The sequence below is a fragment of the Marmota monax genome, unplaced genomic scaffold (genome assembly GCF_021218885.2).
Source record: "Marmota monax isolate L192 unplaced genomic scaffold, Marmota_monax_Labrador192_F-V1.1 WCK01_AAM20220418_F8-fsc00231, whole genome shotgun sequence".
NCBI classification, from domain to species: Eukaryota; Metazoa; Chordata; class Mammalia; order Rodentia; family Sciuridae; genus Marmota; species Marmota monax.
The window spans coordinates 2,397,501-2,407,623 of NW_026693458.1; the positions used below are offsets into that span (position 1 = coordinate 2,397,501).

Here is a 10,123-nt window from a genome sequence, read left to right on the forward strand (position 1 = left end):
GTTTGAATGCCAGTGGCTCTCAGATTGTTGCATTAGCAGCACTCCCCATAATGTCCCTGGCACCCTGAGCCAGCAACTATCTATCATGAAAAGCCATCACCAAAATGCTTAAAAAAATTCATACATCCTTAAATGTCTTGAATTCATAAAGAGAAAAAAAGTATCTATGTATTTTATGACATCTTAATATGTCAGTTTTTACTCTTTATTTAACCAAGTGAAATCGACCACTTGGCAACATTTTCTTTCACATTGCACAGTTTCTTTAGTATTGATTAAAATGGGTTTCTTTAGTATTTATTAAAATGCAGGAGTGCTAGTCAAAATTCTGTCTTGCATCTGGGAATGCTATTGTTCAACTTAATTTTTTTCTCAGTAGAATTATTTATTGTTTTTATGAATTGGAAGGAGTACAAATGATATTTGTCCAAACTTATGATCATTAGCATTTGGAAAAGTTCTACAGTGGGCACCCCACTTCGTGCAGGCTGGGTTGCTGCAGAGTGACCAGATGGCTTGCCTCAGATCACCTTGGTGCTGGCCTGCCGGCCTCTGGACTTCCTGAGGCAGGGGGTAGAACAGTCAAGGTCAATTAGATGCACTTGTCAGAGACATCCTCAAAACAACCAAATACTGAGGATCCCTATGCAGAGGTTTACAGAAAAATGCCTTTTATGTCTAAAATGGAACCAATTGGAATGTTTAAGAATCTGGGATAATAAGGTGTAAGGATTGGGGATCACTGAATATATGGAAACCACTTCTTTATTTATTGAGGTCCTGTACTAGTCTCCATTCCCCAACAGTATATTACATGGCCTGTTATAGCGTCTTAAGAGGCCCTGTCACTTTTATAGCTTGTAATAATTTTTTAGTTTCTGGTTTAAGGGAATACTGTTTTGGTGGGGAAAGGACATAGGATATTTGAGATAGATCTGGACAGGAGCAGGTCCTATTTCTCCACCTATTTTTCACCATGTACCCCAGACATCTGGGTTAATCTCCATTTCTATTAGGGGCAGACATAGTACCAGTTCTGGTATCATAAGAAGTGTGGTGCCTAGGTAATTTAAAATATCTCTTTCCACAATTAGAGTTGGACTTTCAGGCATTATCAAAAAGCCATGTGAGAGGGGTGTGGCTGTGGCTTGGTGGCAGAGCCCTTGCCTAGCTGGCGTGCCTGACTGGGTTTGATTTTCAGCAGTGCATACAAATAATCAAATCAAATAAAGACATTCTCTCCATGTACAACTACCAAAAAATTTAAAAAGACATGTGAGAAGAGATAATCTCAAAAGAAGATAAGAGAGTGGGAGAAATATCCAGTCATAGGCTTTCCTGAGACTCCTCTTATGGTCATAGTGTGAGAGCCTGGGTTTGAGAGGAGGACAGACAAAATGGCTCTAGTATAGAGACGGAAATTATTTCCCTTGCCTCAACAGTCACATTCATCCTGGGCTCCTGTGTGGAAATAACAGTCTGAGTAGTTGGGAACCTGAGAAGGATTCCCTGGGCCCATTAGTCCTGTTGTTGCACTGTTTGATGTGACAGATTGGTCTACTGGGGACTTTGCCTCTGAGTGCAGTCCAACCACCTTCACTATAGGACAGAGTGTTGGTTGCTTCCATTGCTTTTGTGGGGAGTCTTTTTTTTTGTAATGTCCCTCTTGGCCACCGTTGTAGCAGGCTATGGTGGGACCAATACCACTCCGGGGACCTTTCCTTTGGAATTAGCCCTCTGTAGAGCTGTCAAAAGGGCAGCTGCCTTTCTTTCTGTCCTTCTCCTCCTCTTCTCTCTCCTCCTCCTGGTCTCAATTGTAAAAGAATGAGTGGCATTTTTTTTAGAGGAGGAAAATTTTATTTTGGGGCTCACAGTTTCACAGATCTTAGTCCACAGATGACTGACTCTATTCCATGGGGCCGTAAGGTAAGGCAGAATATCATGGCAGAAGACCGTGTGGAGGAAAGCAGCTGTGAGCACAGAACCAGGAAACAGAGAGAGAACTGTGCTCAACAAGCCCAAAATACATACCCCCAAAGCATTCCTCCTCCAGCTGCCCTTACCTGCCTGCAGTTGCCATCAAGTTAATCCCTATCAGTGGATTAATGCACTGATTAGGTTAAGACTCTCAGAATCCAATGACTTTCTCTTTTTTTGGTTTAAATTTTCTTCTAATTTATTATAATTGACAGAAGAATGCATTACGATTTATATTACATGTATAGAGCACAATTTTCATATCTCTGGTGTATACAAACTACATTCACACCATTCGTGTCTTCATACATGTACTTAGGGTAATGATATCTATCTCCTTTCACCATCTTTCTTACTCCCATGGCTCCTCCCATCCCCTCCCGCCCCTTTGCCCTATCTGCAGTTTGTCTAATGCTTCCATGATGAGTGACAATTTTTAAGAGACTATCTAAAAAGTTTCAGTGTCTTTTTCTACATTTGATTTTTGTAATCTTTTCAAAATGTCAGTAACTGAGTTATGAATTTGTTTTTTAAGTTGTTACATTGGGAAACTTGGGTCCATTGAGGTATGTTTAATTAATATTTCCCCGAGTCTTTTTAAAACGGTTGTGGAAGGGGCTGGGGTTGTGGCTCAGTGGTAGAGCACTCACCTAGCACATTCAAGGTACTGAGTTTGATTCTCAGCACTACATAAAAGTAAATAAATAAAATAAAGGTATTGTGTCCAACTACAACTAAAAAAAATTTTAAAAAAGGTTGTGGAAGTTTCTTCATTCCCCTGTGTTATCAGAGAGAGTTTGGAATGATTTAGAGATTTAGTATGGGTTCTCCTTAAGCCCTCAAGCACACAGTTCTGAAAGTCCTTTCCCTTCCATTACCCCCATGTGACTGTCTGCATATTGTTTGTGGTCCTTCTGGGGAACTGCCTGTTTCTTCTGAGTCGGCTTCATTTGGAAGGAGTAGGTCTTCTGGGATTTGCACTATATAACATTCACCCACAGAGTGTTCAGTGCTAGAGAGGATTTGGTTCAGTAACAACATTATGTCTTTCCAGGTTAGATCAAAATTTGGTTAGGGCCCTGAAATGTTGCAGTGTATTTATCAGGGTCATCTGAGAATCTTCCTAGGTCAGTCTTAATTTGTCCCAAGCCTTACAGAGAAAAAGTGACCTGTACCATTGGAAGGAGGCTGGAATACATTCCTCCTGGTTTTATGTTCCCTCAGGATTTTGGGGCTCTGTTGCCAACCCTGAATAAGGAGGGCATAAAGGCTTAGAAAAAGGTTTTATTGTATTTGATCCTCTTCTAGGAGAAACTGCTTTCCTGTGGCCAGTTCGTGCAGCCAAGAGTGAAGAATCTCATCTACATTGGTTGCATAATTTTGGGTTGTGCCTCCAGGCAAAAAAGCTTGTACACTATAGTGTACCTGTGACCATCTTTTTCCTCCCTTTTACAATCTAAGTTTAAGTCTAAAATGGTATTATAGTTTATACTTCCCTCAGGGGGCTATTTTTCCCCACTCTGCAACTGGTTTTCAGGCCAAGCTTGGGTACAGAAAAATATGAGGCATTGCTTATTTAGAGTCTTGAATGTCAAAGAAATCCCAGTTTTTCAAAATTCTAGTTAAGGAGTACTTGTGCCAGATGGAGTATTACCCATCTGAAAGACAAAGGGGGAAGAAGGCATCCCTTCTTTGGCATCCCTTGGTATCCCTCCATTGCCTTAGTCAAATTGAAGTATCCCTCAATTCCCTGTGGGCTGGAAAACCATGGGTGACCACTCCTTCAATCCTGCCAGTTGCTTTTGCCAACACAGAGTACTCAGAGTACCTATGAACCTCCACACACAAGTGACCACATTTTGAGGTCTTTATATGCTGGTTGGATTAGTTGCCCTTAGTAATGCATGATCCAAAATTCCTTTCCTGTGTCACTTCCCTCTTAAAATGATAGACCCTGTTTTTTGTTTTTGTTTGTTTTGTTTTTTTTGTAATGTTTTGCCTTCCATGGTGGAGGCACTGTGGACAGGATTGTATGTCCTGGAGGAACTCAGTTATTATGCTAAGAGAGAGCTATGTCCCTCAGGGTCATGTGCCCTGAAGAAGTTTTTAGGCTTTCCTATTTGCCATCATACTCATACTTGGGGCCACTAAAATTTTGTTCTATTTGTCACAAATATTGGATCTTATATTGCTTGAGAATCTTTGTTTGGGGTGCATTTTTTTTTCTTCTTTGAAGTGGCAGGGTTTGGAAAGCTAGAGAATGGGACCTTTTATCTGGGTAGAGCTCACGAATGACAACATGGGTTTTGGGTCCTAACAGGTGCTTAAGGTCTTGAAAATTCCCCAAAACTTTATCTATGGGTTCTGTTGAAACAATTGGGGTCTCAATGGGTATAAGAAAACAATCTACATGGTGTTTGAGTGCATGTGTGTGAGAGAGAGACTAAAAGAAAGAGAAGAGAAGAGGATAAATAGACCACCTGGCTCATTCTCTGGGGATTTGTGTGTTACCTCTTTTTCAAAGACCTTGTATGAGACGAAGACTTTGTGTTAGGATCCAAAATACACCTGGTGAGGGACCCCTTCACCATTGGGCCCAGTCAGTCTGAAAGTGGAAGAAAGAAGCAGACACTTAACTGATCTACTGACCTGGTTGTGTTCCACAGAGAGAAGCTGAAGCTGAGCTTGACCAACGTTCCTCCTTTAGTGACGAAAGGGATTGAACAAGCCTCCTCCAGTAAGTCTGCCACCTGTGGCTTTAGACCAGCGGCTGCACTATTGGATTTTAAGTGGGTAATAGGCGTCCATTAGTTTTGAAAGAGAGCTTTCTAAAAGGGAGTATAGAACTCCAGGAAAAAAAAAAAGATGGGGAGATAGTTTGTTAGTCTGGTTCACTCAACCTTCCCAAGAAGCCCCAGGTTGGGCACAGAAAGATGAAAGTTGATTCTCTACTTCTGTTAGCAGGGGACACTGGGGGTTTTCTGCTTCTGCTGGCAGGTGAAGTCTGTGTAAGGTGCAGATCTCTGCAGCTAAGAAGTGGTGGCCTTCTCAAAGGTGGGTTATACCCTTCTATGTTAATGCAGAACCCAGTGGCTCACCATCAATTCCTTCTTCCTGGGATCTTTCTTGCAGATTCAAAGAATGAACTCTGCAGACTAGGAAGAGTGAGTGTAATGGTAGGATTTATTGAAGAACAGGAAGAGAATCCTTGCAGTGCAAGAGGGGACCTGATAGCAGGCTTTCTCTGCCCGAGGGTGCTAGTGTAGGGGTTTATATTGCCCTTGGGTCACTGTGTTGTGTTCCCACTTATGCTGATTAAGCTTTGGAAACATACTAAAGCTACTGGTCTCAATTTAGGAAAATTAGGGTTTGGAAAAGCAGTAACACTATTGGTTATCCCCAAATCCCACTCTGGTTTTCCTCACATTAATTTTCTGTATGCTTTGGGAAGCCTGAGCTTCAGTTCATTGAATTGTGCATGCTCATGGTGTGTCTGAACTGCAGGGCTGTGTGGAGTGTGCTTCTGCAGTGGGCATCACCCATGTGTGCAGGCGGGGCTCTTGCAGGGTGATGGATCAGCTTGCCCCAGCTCACCTCAGTGCTGACGGATGCTCCAACTTACGTGGTCCATCACTCCCCTGTTTGCTGGAACTTGTTGGTAGTTGAGCAGCAGGATGACTGTCTGGCTTGGCATCTGGGGAGTCATGATAATAGGAGGAGTGTGTCTTGATTATGTTGTTAGTTGAAGTTACGAAGGGTGCCATGACTTCTTCCACTAGAAACCAAGCCTTGTTCACCTATGCAGGAAGGCCTTGGCCATGCTGAATATTTGTCCAGCCTGGCTATCTAGCCTCTTCCACAGGATCAGAAAACAGCTATCTAAGAAGAATGCAATCTTCATGGCCAATGATAGAAAATGCTTCAGAAGACTGAAGGCTCCAAAGCAGCTCTCCTTCTAAATGAGACAGAAGAGAAAGGGCCAACACTGTCCAGGAGGCATCTAAGAAAAATTGGGGGGACTGTGGTTATGGGTCAGTGATAAACTCCTCACCTAGCATGTGTGACATCCTGAGTTCAATCCCAAGTACTGCCAAAAAAGAAAAAATGAAAAGGAAAGAAAAGAAAAATTGTCTTCCCTGTCTTTGGCATCCATGTCAACCCCAATTATGTCACTGCCACACAGATTTTTCTTTGGTCACAGGTCTATTCTAGATGTCTCTTGATGATACCACCATTTTGAATGGCTTCAGCTGTTCCTTGTCTGATTAGGAGCCTCTTCCCTATCCATACCTCAGAGAAGACCCATGGTTATCTGGAAGGATACTGTGTGTGCTTGAGCCCACCTTTTCTTTTCTTAAAACGGGAAATGTGCTTCCTTCCCCATCTCGGTATGTAAAAAGTGCCTGTACCACTTCCCCTGTGGTGCAGCAGAACTCCTAGTGAGGCCTAAAGTAGATGGGTATATATAACCTATTCAAGCCTTTTACCTCAAGTAGAGCAGGTGGATCTGGTTGCACTAAGAACTGGTAACTGGCAGTGAAAGCAGTCTGGTCAGGTCACCCTGAGGGCAGTTATGAAAGGGAATGACAGAGAGCAATGGAGAGCTGCTAAGAGCTGCTAGGTCTGGCTGTTGAAAGAGTTCCAGGGAACTGTCAGTAGCTGCTGGCTTCTCCTGTCAGGAACACAGTGGCATAGCTGCTAGGACTAGGAGCTGGGGGTCACTGGCATTCACTCTCAGGGCTATGATCTCTAAGATATGAGAGACACTGTCCCATGACACTCAGAGCTGCTAACACTAAGGGAGGTGCACTCTGCCTCTTTGTGGTTGCTTTCCGGGTGGATGTATGAACCCTCAGCCAGTTGGTAACAGATGTTTAAGGGACCCCATTAATGAAAGGATGTGTAGAGAAGGCCCGTTAAATTAACTGAGGTCACGTGAACAGGACCTCCTGGTCCAGTCCCAGGAGGGATCAAATCCAAATGTAAAGCAGTTCTAGGCACACCCAACATCACTTAGCACCTGAACTGAACCATGTGGGCCTTAGTGAACCAGGCACATTCCTTTATGTATCCTCCCATCCCCTTATTCCAGGCTTCTCATGTCCCTGCCCTGAACCACACAGAAAAGCCAAGCATCAGCATCAGGTCAAAGATATGACCCAGGTGATGACTGGGTTTCTGTTAAGCTTTTGATCTGTTTTTCTTCAAGGATCAGTGGAAGGTGTAGGCTAAATATGGAGGCAAGGGCTTGGCCCTGCACCTGTGCACCCTAAAGAATGGAATCAGCAGATACCTCCTCCTTTCAGTCCTCACCCCACACACAGAGTAGCACAGACTCCACAGCAGAAGGCAGAAGCCATGAGAACATGTCCCTACTAAACTATTGTTCTTCATTCTGACAGTCAAGTCCCATGATGTATAGCTTTGCCCCAGGTATGCGCCTCTCTCCCTCTCCCATCCCAGTACCCACCTTTTGCCTTCCTCCTACATTCCCAGTGCCCTCCCCTTGCCCTCCGTTTTGTGAGGACTAGCAGGATCAGTCCTGAGTGACAAGGATCTTTGCCCCTTGTGTTGCAGGAGGTGGGGAGAGTGAGATCTCCCCAAGATCCTACCTGAGGGGTGGGCACACCAGCTACCAAACACCTACCCTTCTGTCTTCAATGCCTCTTCTTGTTTCCCTAGGGTCTGATGGATGACACTTCCTCTCAGATGCTGGGCAGTAGGAATCAGCCGCAGAGCCACATGTTGCTCTCCAGAGACCTGGAGATGAGACTCAGAATAGGGCATCTTTTCTCACATGGGTTGAGTGTCAGGCTGTAGCTCACTTCCTAGATTGGAATCAGAGGGGGATATGGGATGAGGACTCCTCTTTGGGGCTGAGGGGCCTGTAGTGCTCACCCTCCAGGGATGAAGGGGTCTGTGTGAAGGCCCTGGTCTGGGTCAGTTCGCAGGACAACAGAAGGTGCTGGGAATCCAGGAGGATGCCCGGGACGTGGAGGGTCATGGTCCTCCTTGCTAAACACCTCTGCTTTCCCATGTGGCTCTCTCTAAAAGAGAAGTTCTGCTGGGACCCACTGCCCTTTTGTGTCGCAGGCTTAGGGATGAGATTCTGTGGTCCAGGGGAGGCTTAAGGACTGGATGGCACCCATTGAGGAAGACTCACGACCGTGCAGGAAGATACCAGTGTGCTTCCGTTATAGGACCTAGGGTTGTGTGACCCTGCATCTCTTAATTTCCTATGAGGTGACCCATGGGGGGACAGATCTCCATTTAGGCCTCATATCCAGTGCTATCACTATGTCCCCTACACCTTTGCTGACAGCTGATTTAGAAGCACTTTATTCAGGGCACAACATAACTTTGGGGCAACTACACGGATCATTTCTCCTTTGAGGGCAGTGGGTGATTTTCCCTCAGCTGCAGAAGGGAAATGGCACTTGCCCAGTCTGCAGTGGGCATGAGGGGTGTCAGAGGGACTGGGGGGCATTGTAAATATGAATGGGAGGTGTCACGTGTCTTGGTGTCAGACTGAGGTTTTGCTGGCCACTCTGCTGGGTGAGTCCTTCCTCCTACCAGCTTTTTGGTTAGAATCCAGATATCCATGTGTAGTCCTACAGAAAGAAATACTTCCAAGTAATGAGGGTATGGTACATAAAGCCTCCACTTGGAGGAGAAGAGATTGTGTGTGGCCTTGGTAGGAAGTGTGACCAAGTCAAGGATACCTATGATATTTAAAGGAGGCATTGATGATGTCTTCCTGGTTCACACCATGGGGTTGTTAAATCAAGACCAATAGCTACCCCACCCAACAGACACCCAGTGCCGAGAATCTGAAGAATGAAGGATAATTCCATGAGTCTGGGGTGGCTTTCCCAAAGTCTTATAGACCTGGGTTCCCACCCTAGCCCACCTTGGTGACAAAATCCTCTTGGAGCACAGCTCATCAATGTAGAGCAGGAGATTTGGTTCTTGGTACAAGTTGTCCCCTTTTAGATGTCACTCAATTTCATTCTCTTCCAAGTTTCCCATGGACTTCTCCATGGCCAAATGTGGGGCTTTCCTCATGGTGAAGTTGGGAGACCCCACCAGATGTTCATGATGTCCATATGTATACCGTTATGGCTTCAAGTGAGTCTAGTCAGGCACCTTGGTCTCTGGATAGCAGCAGCATTAGACTTCTGGTGGGTGAGCCTAAGGGCCAGCCTTTCTGGAGGTGCAAACTAGGACAGAGGGTAAGAGGGTGGTGCATACAGGGTGGTTCCAGCTGTGCTCCAGCTATTTGGTGGAGGGAAGTGTTCAAGGGACATACTCTGGTCCAGGATGGCCCTGCACATTCTGACATCAGGACCCATGAGTGGAGACTCTGCACCAGTGGGACAGTGTGTCATGTGGGATGACATTTTGAGATACCAATATTTGATATAGGTGGGCCACACAGACTCATGTCCTAGGTAGATGGTGTGTTGACTCTTTGCATAGGCAGGGGGAGAGAAGATAGCAACTTGGACTAGGCTGTATCCACTTCATATCCAAGGGCAGCTGGAATCCCAAATGCTTGGGGGCTGTTCTTCTTTTAAGATGAGTGCCCTATCCTGAAAAAAATGTTCACATGTGGGACAGTAGACTCCATTGTCACCTTTTTTAAATCATCAATTCCTCTGGGAATGCATTTAGCTCTATCTTGCTGGACAATCTCAAAGACTAGAGAATGTGGAAGTTAGATAGATAATCCCTCCTCTTTGGGATTAGAAGTGTCTGACACTGGAATCCATCATCAACTGAAGCTTTGGATCCTGCATTTCCACAGTCTCAAACTCCACAAACCTGGCAGGTAAGCAAGGTATAGAATTATTAAAAACAAGGATTAGTCATTGGAAAATCCAAGCTGTAGCTTCATACCAATGAGGAGCTTGTCTCAGGGATGGGTAGCAGTGATTGGACATGGGCTGGTCCAGTCCTAGGAGGGATGAAATTCAAATGCAGAAGCAGTTCTAAGCACACCCAACATCACTTAGCACCTGAACTGAACCATGTGGGTTTTAGTTAACCAGGCAATTCCTTTATGTATCCTCCCATCCCCTTATTCCAGGCTTCTCATGTCCCTGCCCCGAACCACACAGAAAAGCCAAGCATCAGCATCTGGTCA

At 44.9% G+C, this 10,123-nt stretch overlaps 1 long non-coding RNA gene across 1 annotated transcript in view; it reads left to right on the forward strand.

Moving 5' to 3' along the window:
* Positions 1-6,616, forward strand: part of LOC124101647 (uncharacterized) — a 34,147-nt gene extending 27,531 nt beyond the window's left edge. Inside the window, exons 2-3 of the long non-coding RNA XR_009228048.1 lie at positions 4,644-4,714; positions 5,783-6,616. This is a non-coding gene — a long non-coding RNA (uncharacterized LOC124101647). The remainder of the gene's footprint in view (positions 1-4,643; positions 4,715-5,782) is intronic.
* The last annotated feature ends 3,507 nt before the right edge of the window (positions 6,617-10,123 follow it).